At 44.8% G+C, this 23,354-nt stretch overlaps 1 long non-coding RNA gene and 1 pseudogene across 1 annotated transcript; both read right to left on the minus strand.

Moving 5' to 3' along the window:
* Positions 1 to 205: 205 nt before the first annotated feature.
* LOC146830577 (uncharacterized) lies at positions 206 to 19,827 on the minus strand. The gene is made up of 4 exons (XR_014961169.1): positions 19,703 to 19,827; positions 1,565 to 1,950; positions 735 to 785; positions 206 to 497 (listed from the first exon to the last, which is right to left on the minus strand). It is a non-coding gene; the product is annotated as an uncharacterized LOC146830577 (long non-coding RNA).
* Positions 18,596 to 18,957, minus strand: LOC146830578 (Nuclear RNase P; annotated as a pseudogene).
* Positions 19,828 to 23,354: the final 3,527 nt, after the last annotated feature.

A 23,354-nucleotide genomic window follows, 5' to 3' on the forward strand; every position in this document is an offset into this window, starting at 1 on the left:
CAAAAATAGTGGCTTCAACAATGTTATACTTTGCATTTAGATAAGATTAACAACTTGTGCAGCTACTCCCATACTCCTGACTCACTGGGACTTGCCTTACTTTGAGGTACAGAGCATTATCTGAAGCTGTTTAATGTGGTGACCAGTGGCAAAAGACTGAAAAAAGTAATAGTTAAATGAAAAAGCACCAAAGGGGATGCGTTAACATGTAATTTTATTGATCTAAAACACACCTTTGGCCCCATAGGAGCCAGGATACTGAACAAGAGAACATAAAGAAAGTCCAGGATGCTCTTCAATAGGGGAAAAAATGCCAGAATATTACAAAAAGAACAAAAAGGCTTAATGAAAGCCAGCAACTTCAATGTTTGTTTTTAGATTCAGAGTTTTCTTTAGTCCTCTTCCAGTATTGCAAATCTTTATAGCCAGCTTCCTTCTCATAGTTCTGTTGTCCAGTGATGGCCAGCCTTCATCCCTGCACATAGACTTCATAGAGTCTGGAGGAAAAAGAAATTAACACACATCAGTATCATGTTAACACCACTATTTTAGGTTTTTAATAGGACTTGGTTGCCTTTAAAATGTTCCAATCCTTTTATTTCATATAGTGTGCCCGCTGAGATATGGTTACAAGGGATCATAAGTTTAACCTTAAGGTTACTTGGTCAAAGAGGTAATGGTGAGAGCAAGGCATTGATGAAGAGGTGGGCAGGAGGTTAAGAAAGAAGACTCACCTGTCCAAGTGAAGAAACTGCCGCTGTTCACCAGACGCTGTCATGCTTCCTCTGCAAACAGAAAGCAATCAATACCAGATTTCATTTACAAAACCATCATGGAGGCAGCCATGTTGAGCCTGAACTCTACCTACAGTATTCTTATTTGGAAAACAGTCTAAAAAATTACCATACTGACCAGGGTTCAAACATTTTTGTAAGACTGAATCTCAATGCACAGCCACGGTTTCAGTGGCTTTCACATGGCCAAGTGATGGTGCATGTCAGAAACAGACGTCTAAGACATCCTGAGACAGGAGAGAGATATCCTGTGTGTTCTTTTCCAGCTTGGGGAAGTGACAAGTTCGGCATTTAACAGTTGACTGATTCAATGTTGTCCCTTTACAGTTGCATGACTGTGGCACCAAGCCCCTTCACCACTCATTCAAACAAATATGCCTTTGGAAATACTATCAGGGCAGTGTGATAGCTTTCCAGGATACCAGTGATCTATCTGTTCCATAACTATCAAAGCATTTCAAATTCGTTGAACCAGGATCCATTCTACATCCTCCTTTCAGCATCTAAAAAGGTAATACTGAAGATGGCCATAATCTATGACACAAAAGCTGGTTCACAAAAAACAAGGCCCTAAACACCCAGCATTAAACAGAACAAGGCTCAAGGAGAGCAAGGTGGGGGCATTGTCAGCCACGCTCGCTCCTATTGCTGACAGGGAGCTGGGTGGAGTCAAGTGCGGATAAATTGGCAGTCCGTGACAAGAACGTGGTTCGCGTTCATTCACAGATCTGCCTAGCATTTCCTCCACTCCCTTGGTGTTGTCGACTTACCTGCTTGGGTCCTGTTGTCCTGCAGTCGGGATTTTGTGGTACCTTGATTAGACGTCTCTGACATGTTACAGCTCCGACACGCGGGTCTTCCTCTTACAGGCCGTTGATCTATTCTTTCGGGTTCCTGTCTGCATCTATGTTCCCTCGGCGGAAGTACCTGCTGATGTAGCTCTGTTTCTTCGCGCCGGAGTTTCTTCAGCCTCTCGTCCTGTACAGAATACAATTAGAGAAGAAAGATATATTTAATCAAAGAATCCTCGCCTATCAGGTATATGGTAGGATGATGATGTTATATATGGTTAGAAGGACATCGTTACTTATCTGATTTATCTGATCCACGGAGTGTGGAAAACGGTTATTCTTTTGTTCCCCTTATTTAACACGGGCTGGATATAAAGAGAAAATAGATGTAAGTTAGTTTCCTGATTTCTTAAGGAGATGCTATATTCTTATCTGACCCAGCAACTTGTGTAGATTTTTCATATTACATCCCATTTAGGAAAATATGTGTTTTGCCTAGTATTAACTAGGATATATATTTGTGGGGTCTAATTGAGTGCTACAGTGGCATTTGTTAAGGTTAGTCCCTCTCATTGTTTTTGGCAATTATACATATAACTTCTTTTACCATAAGGTGAATAACTAAGATCACAAAAAAAGGGCCACTGCCCACTCTGCAGAACCAGGCAAACAAAGATGTGGGCTCTCAGCCATGCTGCAAAAGCAGGGCCCTGGTTGAAGGTGCATAACATAGGCTCAAATACAATATAACAGTGCATAGCTGCATAGAACACATTTAATTCATGCTACATACACTAGATGTGGAGCACTGATCTGTGCCAGACACAAGAGCTCACATTTATAAGGGGTCACTGGTCCGTGCTTCATACTCTGGCTTCACCCACAGAACTAGCCTATGTTGCACAGTAGTGTTTAGGGGGACAGTTGTAGAGTGAAGTGGTATATAGTAGAGTGGCGTAGAATACATTGGCATGGAGTCCAGGGGCCTAGAGTGGGGAGTTGAGGGGTGCTGAGAGAAGTAGTAGCAGAGTGGTGGAGTCATGGATTAGTGGTGTCCAGTGGTAACACAGAGTAGTGGTGTTGAGTAGAGTGGTGAAGTGTAGAGTGAAGAGGACTGGCATAGAGTTGTAGAGCAAACTTAATCTACCCTCCTTCTGAGACTGGTAAATGGAGAAATATGAAAGAGTGTAATAGTAACAACTGTAAGATATAGGGCTTAAAAGAAGGAAGTAAAGTGTAAAAAATGATTTATACTTTGGTGATAGCAGACCTTTAATGTAAGAATGAAGAAAAATCACCATATGGTACCTTCACTGAACTGCAGAATCATTTGCAATGAGAACGGCGCCCGTGAAATAATAGGACTCCTTGCCACCAAATGTGATTTCAATACAAGGCAAGGAGCCTACCTAACTCATAGCTTTATTTTAAGTCTTGTATTTTATATATACACACACATATATATACATATATATACACACACACACGCGCGCATATATTCACACACGCATATATACACATACACATTTAGATATATACAACTTTGGCACAGTTTAATAAATATTCGCAAACTTTTCCAAAAAAGGTTTTCCAGTGATTCTTGTTGCACATGGAAAGTTTCGGGGGATTTGTAAAGAGGGGGCTGAGAAAAATGGGGTTGGAAAATAGGGGGCGTTTGCAATGTTAAGTCCCATCGGAACCTGTCAACACTACTACAGTCCAAACTGAAAAGAATTACACCAAACCTGGTAGAAAGGTAGATGTTGTTATGCAAATCGTGCTTTTTGTTATTTGGGGCCACCAACCACCTGCTCGACGTTCATTACAATAATATAGGGGGGCTATGAAGACCCCCCAGCCACCCATACAGGTACTCAGACAACCTATTAATCACCCATACAGCCACTTATGTACCCACTCACACACACACACATACAACCACTTAGACACCAACTGATAGACTAATACAGACATTCACACAACCAGTCACTCACCCCTACATTCTCTGAGACAGCTAATCTCTCACTTATACAGTCAATCACCCACCCACTGAATCATCCAGACAGGCACTCATATACCCAGCGATTCACCAAAACACCTTGGAATATATATTTAACACTCAAACTCTATAAAACAGTCAGTCACTGGATGATGTCATGAGTGATGTCATTAGAGATGTCATGAGTGATGTAATATGTGAGGTCAAAAGCAGTGCATTGCGGGGGGGGCGTGAGTTATAGTGAGCTCAGCTAACTATAACTGCTGAATTTCACAAGTTTAATATTAGTGAAACCTTAGCCTAACTATAATGGCCCTGGAACCTTTGTTTTTTTCAGTGAATATATATATATATACGGGAAACCTCACCCGGCCCGGACACGGAAAGGATTGACAGATTGAAAGCTCTTTCTCGATTCTGTGGGTGGTGGTGCATGGCCGTTCTTAGTTGGTGGAGCGATTTGTCTGGTTAATTCCGATAACGAACGAGACTCCTCCATGCTAACTAGTTACGCGACCCCCAGCAAGTCCCAATGGGTTGAACATTACTGAAGACATGTAGAACTATTTATAAATACTACATAAGAAAGTTATCAATGATATAACGAATGAATAGTATTATTGCTGTATTGAGTGTGTAGTACTATACATCTATTCAGGATCACTAGACAGGTATTAAGTACATTAATGAGTCAAAACCAAGATAACTGTATCTTTTATTTATTTTTAGTCAGCATCAAAGAAGTTGAGTACCATAACATTCTTTCCCGAAATTTTTTCAATTTATTCCAATTCTGAATTTCGTATATGACCATTTTGCACATTAGGGTATTTTTTATAGTAACAGTAATGGGGGTTGTATATATAAATTTTTTAATTTATTACACTTATAGAAGATATACAAAAAAGATTTCCTATTTTCATTTTTTGGAAGGGCATTTTTAGCACTTCGTTTATAAACTCACTGTTTAGATAGTACCTAGAAAAAACAATTCAGACATTTTTTTAGAAATTTGAGCCCGCCAAAATAAGTTGGATAATGAGGTCTATGTGGTCACATTTGTTAAGCATTTATGCAGAAATAAACATACTGTTATTGCTATACAACAGTAGAGATACTTGTGATTCAACTTTGCAGAATTTGCACATATTGCTATATTTTGCACTATAATTTGTTTACATATTTATTGATATTGTAATTATGTTTACATCAGCAAAGCCCCATGAAGTACTGAAAATTGGTTTTAGAAATATTTATATAAGTAATGATATATATATCTTTTAGTGTATTTATATATCTATTTAACCTGCTATGGTATACTTTAATGCATTTATGCAGTTTAGTAATTCCAATAAAATAATCAACCACAACAAGGTAATGGATTTGCAAAATGTAATGTGACATCTCCCTCGAAATAACGAATGTTCCATTCAGCGGAGTATTTCTTCTATGTCTGTTGGTGAAGGTCATGTGATTCACGATGTTATATTTAAAAATAATGGCGGGCGTGACATCAGGAACAGTCACACCTTGTGAAGTTATCGGATAATCATTTTCAAGTCGTCCTAAAATCATCAGGGTTAATCACATCCTGTGAAGTCATCAGATACTCATTTTCAAGTCATCTTCAAATCATCGGGCTCAAGTTTCTAAACTCTGCTGATGACTTTAGGAGCTTGATGACGTCTGATGACATGGAAATGACGTCTAGAGTAGTTGGATGATCATCCAATCACTCTGGGATGGCTTCTACAGTAATCCTGTTTGACCTGGGAAGGATAGGTAAGGGGGAATGAGGGGGTGGTGTTGCAAAGGGGTAAATTTAAAGGGTACATTTTAAGTGTGATATCCTTTAGCATGAAAATGCCATTAACATGCATAATTTAACAACGAAAATCGTTGTAAAAGTATGCGTGTAAAAGGCATTTTCGTGGTAAAGGATATATGTGGTGATGGAAATCGCGTTGTATTGCATGCATGGTAAAGGCATGCGTTATATCGGAATGCGTTGTAAAGTCATACAACCAAATAAGCACAGACTTCCCACCCACATTAACCATTTCCGGGGCATCCAGGACAGAGTCAACACAAGCGCAATCAGGAGCTCAACAAGGTAACTATCGTCTCCCTGTGTGTCTCACCTGTGGCACTCCCCTTCACGTGTCCTCATAGACAACAATTTGTTTTTCCAGCGTGAGATTCCCTTGCCACCCTGCAGGAGCTAAATTACTCTCCTTTATAAGGTAATTTTCCATTTTATTCCTTATTTTAACTCAACAGCAACACTTTGGTAACGCTTTCACCTACCCACGCCATCACGCAACCAGCGCGCATTTGCCGTCTGAAATTATAAGCCCTTGATCATGCCATCAAGTAATGAAACAACACGGCTTTTAACGAACCGTGGAGATACAACCCAGAGTAGCAGAACATGTGACTTGTCCTCACGCGCTACAGACAAGCAACACTTAAATATTATGGGTTGCCTGCTGTAATTCTTACCTCTCGCTCTACTTCTATGGCAAACCTTTAGACCACACATTCATAATTTCTGTGCGTCTCGCTCATTAAATACAGGAGACCGCTATTAAATCACAATTTACGTGACATAACCACGTGCGTGTAACACGCATTTATGTGCTACCGTTTGTAATTCAGTCGCCCTGCACAATGTTTAATATCTAACCTGGCTTCATTTCCTAAAATATAATCTCCTATTTTAACCCCCTTTCATAACTTTGCGTCATTTGCACATTTAGCACACTGTAACAGGTATCCATAAAAATATTTTCATCTATATTTTGTTTGCCTAATCTCCCGGCAGTAAGTAGTAGCATGCTGAGCATCACAAGCCACACCAAGTGCTCCAACATTACATTGACTTTAATCTTAAAAATGCTTCAGAAAGTATTGTGAGTTAGATAGCTATGACCTTAGACCCTATGAATAAAATGCACTCCGAGCGTCATTATCAATAGCGCACCGCCATCCTCATCGCAATAGAGTATGTGCCTCACACTACAGCAGTACTATACAATTTCATAATTTATTCACAAGCCAAACCAGTTATTTTGGAATACTATCCATAGCCGTCCCAAAACATTCCCGGTTCCAGCTGTACCAAGTTACTTCAATTGATTTTATTAAAACAACATGATGATACCTACATCGTATTGTATGAAATGCATCTATGAGTCTTTTATCTCTCCAGAGTCCTAGACTAAATCAGAAACTGTGACTCTAAAACGAAGTCGAGCGAATGAGCTAGATGAAGATTGGTGAGTAACATGCTTACCTGTCACAGGCTATTCCTGACAATAGCCATCCTCGATCTGGTCCTGAAGAAGGCGCACAGACCCGTGAGGGCTACCTAGGGCCAAAACATGATGACCTTTCACGGTTTATCACCAGGTACAGTGGAACAGTAGCACTTCCACCACAGCACCACCCCACTTTTAATCTTACCCCATCCTCAGTAATTAAAGTTTTCAACTGAGGACAGGAGGTATTTCTAACTCACACTTCGCTAGAACATTTTCGCATTTTTTATCACAACTGTCACAAAACCCGATGGTCCATCTCCTGGTGAAAAAAGGAGATCACTACGAGAACCCAGTGTTCGGGTGATAAAAGACCCTATGATGAGGCTACTCACATAGTCGACAGGGTGGGGAACCAAGATATACAGCACCTCTTGTCGCATGTAAATGAGGGTCTTTGCGATACCAGAACCCTAGACCCTGGTAATAACAGTATCTGTGATTAATTCTTCTCTAATTTCCCCCATACCTGAAGAGAAACAGAGAAAACTTCAACCTATGAGTCAGCCATCAGCTTTGGGTTCGGGTGAGAGGATGTGGCAGAAGCAGCCATCACTTGCTGCACCCACTCCGTCACCCCAAGAGACTGGCTTGGTCCCTCACACGACCCTCTGCCCTCAGACCTGTGCCAGGCTCGTGATCAACACCAACTGCTGCGCGATATAGCATGCCTGCCAACTCACACGGTGCCACCGTTTGACACATGATATTGGCTCTCATCACACCGTCTCCCAGTGAGGAGCCAATATCACATGGTGGCAGGGAAAATGTGCTGAAAAACACTGTAAATAGTGGCTTTCCAGAGAGTTTTCTGAGGCTTTGAACTGCTGCATTAAGGGGTGTGAAAACACTCCAGGAGGTCGGCACCAGCCTAAGCAAGCTTTTTTTTCAGGAGGAGATTGGGGGCGAGGTGGGGTTCAAAAGTGCCTCTTAGGTACTTCTCGGATTGAGGCCCGCCCCCTCCTCACACAGTGGGAATGTTCTTCAAGTTAGCAGGTATGATATTGCACCAAACTTAACTCAGTGCCCTAAAACATTAAAAGTATCGAAATGTGGTTTACCAGTAATTCACTTTATTAGGACTGGCATTCGCTGAGACTTTTTGATTTTACTACAATTATATACACAATATACTTACTCACAGTGACTTTCAGCCAGCCATCTTCCATTGGTCTATTATTCTGTCATTCATATTTTTCTGCCGCCCACTGCATAATACATAATTGGGCAGGGAATCAGCCCCCTTCAGGTATTGGCTAACTTCACTGTGAGTGACGCAAGGGACACCTCCTTACAAAAGTATTTCCCTTCAGTGCAGGAACTACTATGGCAATGTACACTTTTTGAGACCAAAACAGAATTTTGGTTTTAGCCATTTTTAGGTCGAGCCTGGGCAGCGCATGCGCTGCTCTACGAGCCATGCTGTATTGGAGTATAGAATAGAAGCTCCACTCACTCTCCGCCCATATTTGTCATTGGCTTGTGTCATAGTCCTTCGTAAATGTTGGCTTCTGATTTGTTAATAGGCTTGTTAGTTCCTCCTTAGTCCTGCCTTGTCTTCATTCGTAACCTCCCATGAGGACTGGCCCTTTTTTCTTCTGTTGTTACACGATGCGTCTTATTTAGTCTGTAAGCACTATTTTCTTTATTGAGTTTCTCCTTCTGCAGGCAGGGCATGCTTTCCTGCAACATTCAGCTCACCATGCCCGCTTTCACTTTCTGAGCAGCCCGGGACAATGGCGGCTGCTTCTTTGAATGGGTCTCGCATTTACAAGAGTTTGAGCTATTGACATTGGAAATGACAATGCCTTTTATATATGTGTTTATTATCAAAACATCTAAATATAAGGCATTGTTATTTACAATGCGATAGCTGAAACTCTCGCAAATGCAAAACCTATTGCATTGAAAATGCTTGTTTTTAACATTGATGAGTCCGTCCGTCCATCATGTCTGCATGCATCCACCTTCCCTCCCAGCCTCCCTCTCCTCTCCCTCCATAGATATACCCATGGATCATCACCCCTCCCCACCCCCCCCCATCCAAGGTCACGTCTAATTTTCTTCCCATCAGGCCAGTTCCATCCATTTTTGTGTTTGGGTACACCGCTTCGTCCAGCTACAGCGCAGTAAATGAATGCACAAGCACACATAACTCTAAATCCTTTCATTCATCCTTTTAGCATTCCCTCTACCTCACTGTCCTATGCCCTAGTCCGTTCCTCCCCATGGTCCAAGGGACGCGCAAGAAGCCTGCCCCTCTCTCTGATGAGGTGAAACATGTCTGCTCTTCCAAACACGCCACCTTCTTACCTGAGGAGGAACCGCAAAGAAACCCCCTGGCGGGGGCTGGCAGCACTGCCCCGAGCTCCTTTCCTGAAACGGGGGGGATGGGGGGTCAGCACAGACTAGAGTAGGGCACTTCGCTGCCCTCCCTCGATTCTGGGAAGACTAGCCTGTGGTCAGGAGGGGGTCTTTTGGAGTGCTTAGAAGTTCGTGGACCGTTTCAGGGAACCGGCCTGATAAGCATCAGCTTAGATTAGTCCCATTATTGGCAAAACACGCCACCCACACCACAACAGAGTATGCATGCATGCATAAATAAATACACAACACAACTTTTTATTTGGGAATAATATTGCTGCAGGCTTAGTCCATACAAAAGTGTGCAATATGGTGGGTTATCTTGCGGGCGATCCAAGGGCAGGCAGCGGTACCAACCTATGCTGCCCTGCCCGCCTGATGAGCCAAGCACTGTTGAGAATCTGATCAGCGCTACCCTCATGGGGGTGATCCCCTTATTGGATCACGTGACACATTGGTCCCTTATTACTCACGCCCCTTTCAGGGCGGAGCGTAGCAAGGCAAGCCCCCGGTTGTTCAGGCCCACAACCGCCTGTAGGACTAACGGGGCGCCAACGTAATTATTCCAGGACTCTCCTCTGAGGCTCCTGGGATTTGGATTTGGCACCACTATTGTGCTCTTACAGAAGTACCCTTCTGTACCCATATGCTTCCAGATCACCCTGTAACTCCGCCAAAGCTCTGGAGGCGGCCACCGTCGCCTAAAGAGCCCCCCACCAAAACAGTTCCTTTCACACTGCAACCTGCAATTTCCCGGGCCTCATTCATGTCCAGTAGGAACAGATGCAAGCCCACCTGTGCCAAGTGCACCCCAACTTTGTTAAAATAACCTTCGGTGTTTGCCCGGCATCACCCATGCCTGATGCAGCCAAAGCCCCTTGCTCTGCAAACTTGCGCATCGAGCGGTTTATTCTTCTCTGGGAATGTACCAGTACCTCCCATGATCTGCAAGAGGGAGCTCTACTCTTAAACATTGCTATATTCCTTCAAGCTGATGTGGCTCCCACCTCCTGCAACCTGTAGTTGCAGTCCTTCTAGCATTTCGTGCTTCCTTACACCTGTTTCCCCAATTTATGGAACAGCAGGACACTTGCTTAGAAGACCGCTTCCACAACCAGCCTTTATACTCTGGCTATGTGGACGGGGCATTTTGTGCATCACTGAAGCGACCCATAACTCGCCCTGGGAGCCGAGTGCATCTAGTTTGTTGGAGTTGACCAGACATGTGCAAAGACCTTTGCGATTAATAAACCCTGGTGAACAAGACTGTTCGCATAGCGCCCACTGTTGCAGTCACAGCGCATGAGCATATGGCCTTACCTACTGGGCCGAGGTGCAGTGTGTGCTCTGGAATTGTCAGCGATGGTGCTCCAAACACATTTCCAGCTGCTCTTGGAGCCACGGCACACACTCTGGCCCTACCAACTGACGCATGCCACCTGGCTAACTTGCCGCTGCGAGATTTTGATCTTAACACCACCCTCTTGCGGCTACCGGTGCACATCATCTATAGGTCTTGCCCCCAGTCTATTTATGTAGCTACCTGCAATGTACCCTTCTGCCCCTGTATGGACCTGTATATACCCTTTAACATTGCAAATCCCACTGCACTTTCACTCTCGGGCAGGCCGGTTGGGGCGAGAGGTCCTTAGCATAGGTTCTGCTACATAGCCTGGCCTCCTAGCCCGCAAGCACCATCGTCTGACAGCAGACTATCTGCTGTGTCGCCCAGGCAATGTTCGCCCCCTGGCGCAAGAGGTCCCGTTCTATACCTCTGCTAACAGACTACCTTCAGAGAAGCTGGAGTGAACGGTTGTGTGTTGTGCATTTGATCATAAGAACCTTGGTTTACTTTGGCAGGGATCAAATTGTTGCATCTGTCACACTCCAAAAAATAGTACAGTTCTTTTGAATTCTACACTGCAGAGTGTGCCTGGACGATCATAGACACCCCCTGTGTGCCAACCCGCTTTGACCAAAGATGCAAAGCACTAGACCCGGTACCCTTGGTTACCCCATACTTAATTGCCCTCCACCGAAATTCATGTGTAAAGGAAGCAGGTCCCTGATTTAATTCCTAATAGACTATGTGTTATGCCATAATCCTTTTCTGCCTTTTACAAAGCAGTTAACCCCTTCACACATGAGCCTCGCTGGTAGCAAGTCCAGTATAACCTGTACATGGAATTTAAATTCTCCTAACAACTGCGCAGAGGGCAAGCCACACACACTGCTACTGGTGTCTGACTAATCGGCCCTTGGAGGCCGTAGCAATACTGCCCGGTCAGCAAGTACGCCCACTATACAGTTGTCATTTAGTATCTCGTGGCGCTGACAACCGCCATATATGTATTGTGCCCACTATTGGAGACAACTCACCCCTTCTTGGAGTGACAACTACACAGGTGCCTACACAAGTCACCCAACAGACAAGTTGGTCCTGGCTACCTTGTGTTCTGGTACCAGATTTTGAAAGAGCCTTGCCTTCACTTGCTGCACCCTGGGAAACACACAATGCCCGTGCTCTGGCCGCAACGCAGCGATGCCCTCGTGTAGCATCAAACCACTGGTCAAATAAGAGTACCAACTCCAACTACTTAAAATTACACCTTGACCATAGGTGGAGTCTAGCTCTACCCAAACTTCTGCTAGTGTAACCCACGGTCACGCCTCCTGTTCAGTTCAAACTAGTAATTCATGGTACTGACCCACAAAGGCCTAATACTGTGCTGTGTAAATGTGGCCCAGGGTGGCCTTAAACAATTGGCTTGGTGTGGATGGGTGCTAACATTACCTGGCTGAAGTGAAATCCCTTTGACAATCACTCCTGACAAGATGTGCCAATGCAGGTAGAAGAAAGAGTTATCCAGCCCGCCTTACTTCCTGTCCCAGTAATCGGAGTAAATTAGTTAAAGATGCACGTTTGAACTGGAAGCTGATACTGTTACTTACGCCTGCAAATGCTCTGCTCAGAGCAGCCCGCTAGACAATGGCTTCCATTGAAAGGCGGTGCCAACAGACCTCCAAGCACTTAAGGCTATACCTCTGCATAGGGCTCTAATCTAACAGATGCCCCTTGCATTGGATACCGCCTCTGGCTGTAAGCTGCTCAGTGCTATTGATGCTTTGCCGCTTCCTGACCCACATCCAGCTCACCCTGATACAATCTGTTCATGACTGGGACTCACTAGTGCGGTGAAAGCACGAGACATCCTAGCCTGACTTTAGCTCTTCTTTTTTTTTTTTTTTTTTTTTTTTTTTAGGTACTCATTTTGCAATACTTGTGTCAGGTTTTGATATGGGAACCAGTGCTGCTATTTCAACTTTCCTGGGCCAACAACTCAGAGTTTTTTACGACGGAGAGTTTTTCCTTGCAGCTGGAAACCAGTTATCACCTAGGCACAACGAAGGAGGCCAACGACCCTTGGTTGTTTAGAGTATTGCCTAGGTTAAAATCATTGGACTTATCTTTAGTCACTAGGATTAGAAAAATGCTCCCATATTTCCCAAAAATTGTATTTTTTTCTGGGCCTTCCACTTCTATCTAGTTTGTTCACTCTACAAATTGATTTCCACCAATCTAAGTGTTTGGGTGGTGTAGTACAAACCCAGTTAATACATATTTCTCTACGTGCCAAAAGGATTAACACAAAAAGTAAATTTTCTTGTCTTAAACCTAAGTTACTTATACTTACATCTGTTTTATAGATCCCAAAAATTAGTAGTTCCATACTTACAATTATTTGATGGCCAAAGAGGTCCGTCAGTGTCTTACCAACTTTTAACCAAAAATCTTCGATCTGGGGGCACTGCCAGAACATATGTATATCATCCGCCTTATCTTCACCGCATTTTGGGCATTTTTTCACTTGTTGTTGACTTTTGAACTTTGAAAGTTTCTTTGGGGTCCAATAGGCCCTGTGGATGGTGAAAATGTGATTTCTCCTTAATATGGCGGACTGAATAATACCCCAACATTTCCCCTTTGATACTTGCCATATGTCCTGAAGGTCTGTAGTAGGCAGTGAAGTCCCCCAGGTCGAATCTGGAGTCGTAAAGTTTTCTTCTCCGGCTGTTATTAGAGTCCAGTACCACAATGAAACTTCTTTTTTCTGGAATTCAGCTCCAAGCATCTTTAGTTCCAGTTGCTGCTTTCCCTTGAGTGGTTCTGTTATTGAATGTATCCAGCTCAATAGTTGGTAATATTTAAACTTTGATAAATGAGCTTCTGTAATAGTTGTTAACAGGTCTCAACCTATCAATGTGCAGTTTAGAATTAATTCCCCCCAGTTCAGGATTCCTGCTCGCCTTAGCGGTAAGGCCAATTGATCTTTGAGGCAATCCGGAGTGCCGGGGGAGTTCCAGACTGGAGCGTATTGACTGTAATAGGGGATCTTTATGGTTTTCCTGATTTGCAACCATAACTTAGCTGCCGACAAGAGGATTTTCAGTTTGATCTTTTTAAAGAATTTTTGATGACCAAATTTATATAAAAAATGCCCCCCTGTGTCTACCATCGCTTGTAGGTGTGGTGGATATACCTCATAGTTTTGCAGGAGTACCCTAATATGTTTAAATTGAAAGGCCTTGCAATACTCTAATATGTCTGGACTTGCTATTCCGCCTTGGATCTTTGTCCTTCTCAGTTTTTTTCCAGGCTATTCTCGGGCATTTAGAGTTCCATATGAAGCCATTTAGTTCTCCCTGTAATTTTAGTATGGAGGACTTGTTAAATTCCAGGGGGATTGCACTAAAAATAAAAGTGAATTTTGGAAGGACAGCCATCTTGATGATATTGGATCTACCTAAGAATGTTAAGGGGAGCCCACTCCACGTTCTCAAAAGTTTCCTTACTTCTGCTAAGACTCTGTTAAAGTTTATTTGTGATAATGCATCAATATCTTTGACTATGTCCAACCCAAGGTATCTGATCTTTGATTTCACCAGCTGCGAGTTACTCCTAGTGTTCCACTCCAGGATCTCTGATTTTGTTTGATTTATCTGGTAGCCTGAAATGTTTCCAAAGTCCTCTATCATTTGCTCAATTTCAGGGATTGCTTCAGCGAAATTGTTGGTAAAAATCATTAGATCGTCAGCATACAATGCAACCTTTTTTGTCCAATTTTTGTAGCAGAATGGTTTTATCCTTAAATTATTTCTAATGGATAGGGCAAGGGGCTCTATATATAGATTGAAAAGTAGGGGAGAGAGCGGACAGCCTTGTCTAGTGCCTCTTTTGATGAAATTTTTTTCCGACAGACTCTCATTCACTAAAATTTTGGCCGAAGGGGAGCTATAGATATTTCTTATAGCCTCCAGAAAATTTACCCCTAACTTAAATTTCTCTAAGACGGCATGTAGGAAGACCCAGTTAACTCTGTCGAACGCTTTAGCCGCATCCAGCGTTATAACAGAAAGGGGCACTTTTTGATGGACCGAAATATCTATTGCTCCAATAAGTTGATGTGTAAGGTCTTGTAACTGCCTGCCTTTTATGAAGCCCTTTTGATCTTCATGAATAATTTATGAAGCCCTTTTGATCTTCATAAATAAGACTTTAGCTCTTCACCAGGCTCCCACAGAAGAACCCGCCACCAACCTTGTAGCCTAAAACATTCGCCCTGTGGGGCGGATGCTAGTGGACTGCAACAACTCCTAGGCATTCTCTACCAATGTTGCAAATGGAGTTTCTGGTTAGCTAGGGTATGCACCAAAGACTAGCCGAACCCACCTCTCTAGTTAGGGGAATGGGGTACACACTTAGGCTGACCCCTGCCCACCCCCTAGGTAACTAGGCAGAGACTTTGGCTTATCCCAGAGGCAATGTAAATTTAATGTGCCAACGCACTCCCACAGTGGCACACTACAGAAGAGACTCCCTACCAGGTTATTTTAATTACCCTTCATATCGTCCCTACAAGAGAGACTTAGTTACATCTGCCCCTATTACCCTGTGCTACCAAACCTCATCCTGACATCACAGGGATTACATAACTCACTAGGTCAATCGGGCCACCGTCCTACAGCTCAGGTAGCACAACCCGTAGCTGCTGGTAGGAACTGTCCCTAGCATAACACAGCAGAGAGTAAAAGTAGAATTGTACTTTCCCCCCCTTTGGGCTGGTAACCGACGGCCAAAAAAGACAGAACCTGGGCATGAGATCCCAGTTTCGTAACGTCAAACAATAATTACCCTGCACCATTAACAAATGTGCCACATGCACCCATGCCCTATCCACCGTTTGCTACAGTGGGCAGCCACCCCCCTGGAGGCAGTGGTCTGTCCCGCTCTCTTCCGAATTCTCAGCTATAGCCAACCGACGGTTTATACACAAGTGACTGGCCCCCCTTATGGTACGACCAAACCAAGGCTGAAGCAATGGGAGCATGAGGCCTTAAGCAACGTCTGTCTGTGTACTGGAAACATTTATTAGCCATGCAAAGAACCATGGACATCCCCTTAAATGCGAGTCACCAGATCATCAAAAAAATATCAATGGATTTGAGACCTAGGCGCCATCCAAACTACTGAATAAAAATTGGCGAGAATAGTTCTTTGAATGAAAAGCATTGAATGAATCGCCCATCAAAGTCAAAGGACATATCAAACCGCTTTGGTCTACCTTGCTGAGAAGGATGGAGCAATGCCCATTCACGGTATAGTGACTGAAGACATTATTCTTTCATGTTCAGCCAAAGTAAGACGCATTGCCCCCAAGTGGGCTTCCCACTTTGTGGCACCTTGGTAGTACAAATTGGTTTAACGCACCAACAATTGACCAAAACTGATATACTGTTATGCCCCACCCAGGGCACCCTGTCCGGTTAATGCCAAGGCAGACACACCGCAAGGCCAACTGAAGGCAGAGTAAAACACAAGTTCTGACCTAGAGCTGTTCACAGCGACACATACATAGAGATGCCCAATGTTGTGCGAAACTTGAATCGGCATACGCCCACGCTACATACAGCAAGGCAGTTCTACGGAAAACCTGACACTTTTGCCACTATATGTCAGGACTCGCGTCAGGCGGCCACTTGCTTTTGCACCACAGCTTGCTCCTGCCGTGCTGCCCATCCTAGTAACACCACAACTACTAACCCTGACACTCGTGCAATTCCACCTCTTCCAAGCCCTCAAAACTATAAGAATGGCTTGGGCAGCCGGAAATAGTGCTCTTAATGTAAATTGAATTCATCAATGCCTCTAAACTAGACAGCCAGCACCAACCCGTGGCAGACTGTTACACGCGCCGGTGACAATTAAGTGACGTGCAGCACACCCGAAACCACCCGGTCAAATTACACAGGTAAACTTGATGCTGTAATTTAGCATTAGTGGCCCATCGCCACACTTTCTCACCCGTAACGTTACCCCTACAGCAAGCCAGAGCTATTGACATTGTCAATGGTTGTTGGTTACATGCGTAAATAAGAACTATGGTTTAGTTGGAGGCTTGGTAGGAATGGGAGGCAAACAGCTATGATGTCAAGTCAGACCTAGGAATGGTAACATTGCATCCCTTTTTCCAGGGGTAGCACAGCTCAGCTAAGCAGAGACTGGAAGCTGAACCAGAAACAGTCGGATCTGTTAATTTTACGCTATTTATTGGGGTGAATCCTCTTACCAATGTAACCTGGAATATAGTAATTAGGGGAGTGCAGTGTGACAGGCCAGTGCACTGTGCTGCTTTTTTATCGTTTATTCTTAGTACGTTTGCAGCTTGGAGCAACTTCCAGTGGTAAATAATACCTATTATAATAATAGATAATGCTCATTAGTATAAGTACTTAACAACACCATCTGTCTTGTTTTCCATCAATCCGCCATGTCAGTTCTCAGCCCTCTGCCTCTACCACTCAGGGAGCATCCACGTCACGCCTCCCCACCTTCAATCACTCTGAAGAGGCCGAAAGGTAGCGTGTCGGCACTACTGCAACAAAAAGCCTGCGTCCATGGCGTAATGCAAAAAACAGTGCCCGCACAACTACCAACCGTGCTACTCCTACAAGTGCGACAATTCAGACCGCTCGGGCCCCCACAGCTCTAAGAATGGCATAGTTATTTCTAGTACACTGAAATAAGAACAACCTTGAGCTCCATCTGCAAATCACACAAACAAATCCCACAAACAGCACACCATGTGGCCAGTCATAAGTGCCGGCGACCGTTGCAAGTGCTAGAAACCATCGGCTCAAATTAAAGTCCCGCGAAAATACCGGCGAGGCAAATGTGGACCATTGTCTATCTGATGGCGACCGGGCCAGACCGGGGATAAGCAAAAGATACCAGGGCAGCCCAATAACCCTTGCATGGGCAGCAGATGGGTCCAAGTGGCAGAACAATAGTGCACACCCACATAGGTTTCCATAGTGTGCCTATAGAAACCTCAGCAAATGATCCATGTCCCTTTAAAAGACTGTCGGTGCTCAGACCCAGTGAGACCCGGCCTACTTAAAGCCCTGACCATACTGTGAAGATTGGCTTGAGCATGATCACCTTACCCCCCTCAGTCTGGCAGAGGATACCCAAAACAAAGGCCACTTGTAGGCACAGGAACCTGGTAGGCACTGGACGCTGCGCGGGATATCTTAAAAAACAATCAGACGGTGGGCAGATGATGGACCTGAAAGCAACCATTCGCGTTACCCAAACCTTGGAAAAAGAGAAACCATGCGCTATGGCCCATACATTGATTTCCTTTTCAGTTTCATACAGCGCAAACCCCACCCAAAGGTATCAGAGCGCTTTACCAATTGTCAGTTGCCTTGCCGACAAAACATTTATTCAAGTACTTTGAATCAAATCACAGAGTTCGATCCTCTCGCCATCATCAAACCTGGTCCCCCATCTTCAGGTCGGCCGCCCTCTGCAGGCCGAGATAAATGACTGCAAGAACGCAACTCATCATGTGCAGGCCTATGAGGCAATTAATGCATTTCATGGACAGTCAACATTTGAATCCCAGTTGCCCATGAGACTCCTGCGCTGCCACCCAACAGACTCAAATGCGCGCCACGTGTGAGGCGGCCTCAATTTGTCGCGGGGCCCTCTGCCGAGCACCCACGAGTAAATGTGGTACCCACTGTCCCCCCTCGCGCACGCTTCCACCTCCTCGCAACATCAAGTACACTGGTTCTCATAACCAACAGCCTGCGAGAACACATCCTGAAAATTAGCCCATCGCAGCCCAGCCTCTAGGATGGTTTATATTCCGGCTGACCAGCGACCTAACATTAGTCATTTCATCCTGCTACACTGTGTGTTCTGCGCGCCCTGTACGAGCACGCAAGCAGCTCGGTTCCCCTAAACATTCGGCATGTTAAGCGGGAGGACAGTAGTCTGAATTGGGTTAAGAGGCGCCACTACATCACCTCAGCTATTGCACTCGGAGGCGTTCCAGCTGCGAGCCACTTACAATGCCCGGAGGGGGTAAGCATCAGCAAGTACCAGATGCACAGTCACGCGTCTCCTGCCGCCCGCTTTGGGCCCCAGGTTTCAGGGAGCTCGCTCCCCTTTTCACGGGATGCCCTGCTAGGGAAATAACAACAACCTTGTGCTCCGAGAAACACCTTTGATCAGTATTTGTCCAGGATCACACAATTTAGAGAAGTGGGGACAGGAACCCAATTTACAAGTTTCATATGGTTATACAAAAGCGACCTGGCCAAATCGAGTTTTCTACCAATTTCGCCATAAACTATCCTATCCTGTAGCTTGGCAAGCGTTCTGCTACGCTAACGATACCCGTTACTGATTGCAGAAATTTATATCGTGGGTCGGCCGCCGCTGTTAGGATTCACCTCTGTAGCCTGCCGTTCCACATCAAGCATTTCAGAAGAGGTTAATCGATAACCCTCTCAACTATTTAAATAAGACTTGAACTGGCCCCCAAAACGGTCTGAACTCCACTCTTTCAAAATCACCATAACGATGCATCCACAAAGACACATGCGAAAGCTCCCCACGGTAAACGTGTGGACCTCACACCACCGCGTGCCACAACCTCCATCACCCCCACCTCACACCCAAGGGGCTGTCCCCCACTATGTACAGGCAGGGTCCAGATTCACCGCAGGACAGACAAGGCCGGTCAACCACGCCACGCATCTGCCCCAACCACACGACAGAGGATGGCAGTGGATGCACCCACCACCCTGCCGACACCAGACCAGCGCAGCGTGTCCCGCGGAGGACAAGACGGCGTTCTACCCCCTCCCAGAGGGCCCATGTGCCATGTGTCCTGCTCAGCGCCTCACTCGCCCGAGAGCTGGCCATGACCTGGGGGGTGGGGGGGGGGGGGCGAGAGCTGGCCATGAGCTTTTGGGGGGGTGGGGGGGAGGGTAATGGCGACTGCCCCTGGCCGGGCCTAGGAGAAGACTCCGCCACCACGGGACCTAATGGGAAGGGGGGGCCAGGGGCAATGCACTCACCACTTCTCATCTCTAAGGGATCATAGGTCACAGACATGCCGTCTGGCACAAAGAGGACGCCAAGATGGCCGAGGGAGGCATAAATGGCTCCCCACCTCCTCGGAGCGCCAGAAGTGACGCGCCTGGCGTGTCTGGTAAGGGGACTCCTCCTCGAGTCCCGCATTAGTAGTGGGGGTGGGGAAGTGCCCAAATGGCACTAAAGGGGCCGCCCATTTAGGGGGGCCGCGGGCAGCTGCAGTCTAAGCACGCGTCTCGCCAGGGGGGCGACGCAGGATGTTCCAGTGCTTCGAGGCACCAAACAGACCAGGAAATCGTTGGCGCACAAACCATTTTCATGTTTAGTGTGGTGCCTACGCATTGCCTCTCGACCACTTCGTAGCGCTTTGAGAGGGGGAAGCATTATATATGTTTGTTGTTTATATAGCGCATCCTACTCCAGAGTAAACAAGAAGCGAATGTGCGTGTAGGGTAACCACTGCTCCTTGGGAGCGCCGTGGGTGGAAGGGTGTGTGTGTCGCGTGTGTCCTGTATGGGCAGTGTTTTCTTATTGTGTCTGAGTTGCGTTCTTATCTAGTCTCGTTGCTCTGTCCACGCGTGAGTATTAAAAGGAAAGGGAGTGAGTGCCTTTTAAGCATTGGATGGTTGCATTGGAAGGAAGGCATGTGTGAGCGCGCGGAGGTGCCAATGCCGGAAACATTTTGGGGTTGTGTGTGCTGTTTGTGACTGCTCACTCCCTGTTAATGTAAGAGTGTGGCCCGGCCGTCGCCCTGTGCGACAATGTCTATTGGCGCCCCCCAAAGACCACCTCTGCCACAGATTCCCTCACTAGCACCCTTTAGCAGTGCCTCTTATGTCTCCGGGAACCACTGTCTCTCTCATTCACCTAGTTTTATAGCGCCTCTCATACCAGTGTAAGGTGTCAGAGCACTTTGCATCGCACGCACAATTGGTCACCAGAGCAAGTAATGAATCTATACATAGCTGTAAGTACTGCAAAGGCTTTATATGGTGCAGAGGTCTGGGGCTTCAGGGATGCAAAACCTTTACAATTGGAGGAAGATAAATTCCTACGTAGGATCCTGAAGCTACCACAGAGTACCCCAGCAGGAATTGTACACACTGAACTTGGGATTCCATTTAGCACAGACCAGGTGAAGGTGAGGCCTATTATGACATGGCTCAGAATTTGGGTGAACCCCGAAGCTGAGCTAAGTAGGGTAATAGTTTGCGATTGCTTACAAAAAGACAATTGCCTCCAAATTCCTTGGCTGAAGTATATCAAGGATACATTAGGAATCATCGATCAGTCGCTACTATTCACTGATCCGACTTCCATTACCACCGCTTGCAGACATCAAATTAAAAAACAGCTACTAGAAAAACTTGAATTGCGAAGATTAAGCTCCGACTCGGCAAACAAATCGGCTGTGGCACACCGTCTAGTGAGTAATGGAGAAGGCATGGAGCCCTATTTATTTTCAATGTACAACCAGCAGGATAGATTTTTAATGAGTCGTTTTACGCTCAATTTGTTACATAATATTTTAGCATATCCATCAGGTTTTACTTTAACAATTGAGCAGAAGGGAGTCTGCGGCTGCGACAATAGGTCTCCGCAGGACACCCTTCATTTTGTACTTTTGTGTTCTTTTTATCGAATTCCCCGCCGCAAATTTCTTGTTGATATTTTAAAAGAAGTAAAACTCCGTCAAGCCAAGACTGCTCTACTATTTTTGCAAAAGGCCAGTGATATGCGTATCCTGTGCACTATTATGAATTTTCTGAAAATAGTAGTAAGACTAAGAAATACAAGAGACTGAGCAGCGATGTATATAATGCCATATGTTTAAATGTTTTAACCCTCCTTTTAATGATGTATGGTTCAGAAATGTAATTAATGTATTTTGTATAATGTATTTTTATGATGGTTTTTAATCATCGAAATAAAGATCTACTGAACTGAACTGAACACTGTCTCTCTCATTCACCTAGTTTTATAGCGCCTCTCATACCAGTGTAAGGTGTCAGCGCACTTTGCATCGCACGCACAATGCACAGAGACAATCATATGTGTGTAAATCAGTGTATAGGAAATGTCACATCAGACAGTATTAGTAGAGGTGTAGTGTAGGAGTGACGTCATCGATACTAGTAGGCAATATAGTTAAAGTTCTTATTCAGGAAAGGTACAAATTCAGAATTTAAAACATAACATCATTGCTAAGGTGTCTCTTTCATAATAAGAATTGTTTTATACCCAAATGAACCCTTTTCACAAGATTAGGATAATGAAAGACTGGGCAAAAAAACATATAGCTCTAACATATATCTTGCAGTTGCAGCAGCTCTAGGGTGCCAGTTAATAGCTCAATGTTCTATATTAGGGTTTTTGACTTAAAAACGACAAGTAACAAAAGGAGCTCTCTTACAGAAGCAGTAACCCACTGCCCTATTTACATTATGTGCACTTCATTATCTGCATGGTACATGTTCTTAGCAGCAGGCATTTTAACCCTCTGCGCTACCTTAGGATGAGTTAAAACTCCCACTAGACAAAACCTCCGGTCTCTTTCTAGAAAGACGATTAATCACCGGACTTCTCTTGACATTTTAATTAATGTCTGAATGTTGCTGGAGGCCAGGAACGTGGCAGCAGGTGCTTTCAAAATGATTGTGTACTTTTTCAAAAATGACGCCCCCACCCCACGTCAATGCCCAGTGCGGTCACACCGATCGCACCGCCCTAGAGCCGGCCCTGTGTGTAGCTTTACCTGTGCATGGGTGTAACAGTGACAGGGTCATGTGCAGATACCCACAGTCTGTGGAGTGGTCTGTGTCATACAAGCAACCCTCACACAGACTCCAGACCATCTGACCCATGCTCTCCCTCCCACGCCACACCCACATCACCCTGCACCTTAGGAAGCTTCACTGGTTCCCCACACAATTATAGCCAATTCAAACTTCTCGCACACATACAAGCAGGTCGGGCTTTAGCACTGGTGGCACCCTGTGCAACAATGTTTGTTGGAGCCCCCAATGACCACCTCTGCCATGGATTCCCTCACTAGCACCCTTTAGCAGTGCCTCTCAAGTCTCCATAACCACTCTCTCTCAGATTCATTTAAGTTTATAGCACCTTGCACAGAGACAATCATACATGTGTAAATTAGTATATAGGTAATGTTACACCAGATGGGACTACAAAGTGTGGGAGTCACTTGTCATCGATACTTGTAGTATAGTTTAAGAGTCCTAAGTCTGGAAAAGCACAAATTCTGAATTTAAAACGTAACACCATTGTTAGGGGTTTTCTTCAATAGGAATTGATTTCTACCAAAATGACCCTTTTTGTGCGAGATTAGGATAATGAAAGACTGGGCAAAAAAACCATATAGCTCTAATATATACCTTGCAGTTTTCATGCAGCTCTTTGATGACAGTTAATAGCTCAATGTTCTACACTAGGATTTTAACTTACAAACTGCAAGTAACAAAAGGATCTCTCTGACAGAAGCAGTAACACACTGACCTACTTTACATTATATGGGACTTTGTGATCTGCATGGTAAACGTTCTTTGCAGCAGGCATAGTAACCCTCTGTACTACCTTACAGCAGTCAAAACTTCCCCTAGACAAACTCCGGTTCCT

This window comes from Triturus cristatus, chromosome 5_1 (assembly GCF_964204655.1).
Source record: "Triturus cristatus chromosome 5_1, aTriCri1.1, whole genome shotgun sequence".
NCBI lineage: Eukaryota > Metazoa > Chordata > Amphibia > Caudata > Salamandridae > Triturus > Triturus cristatus.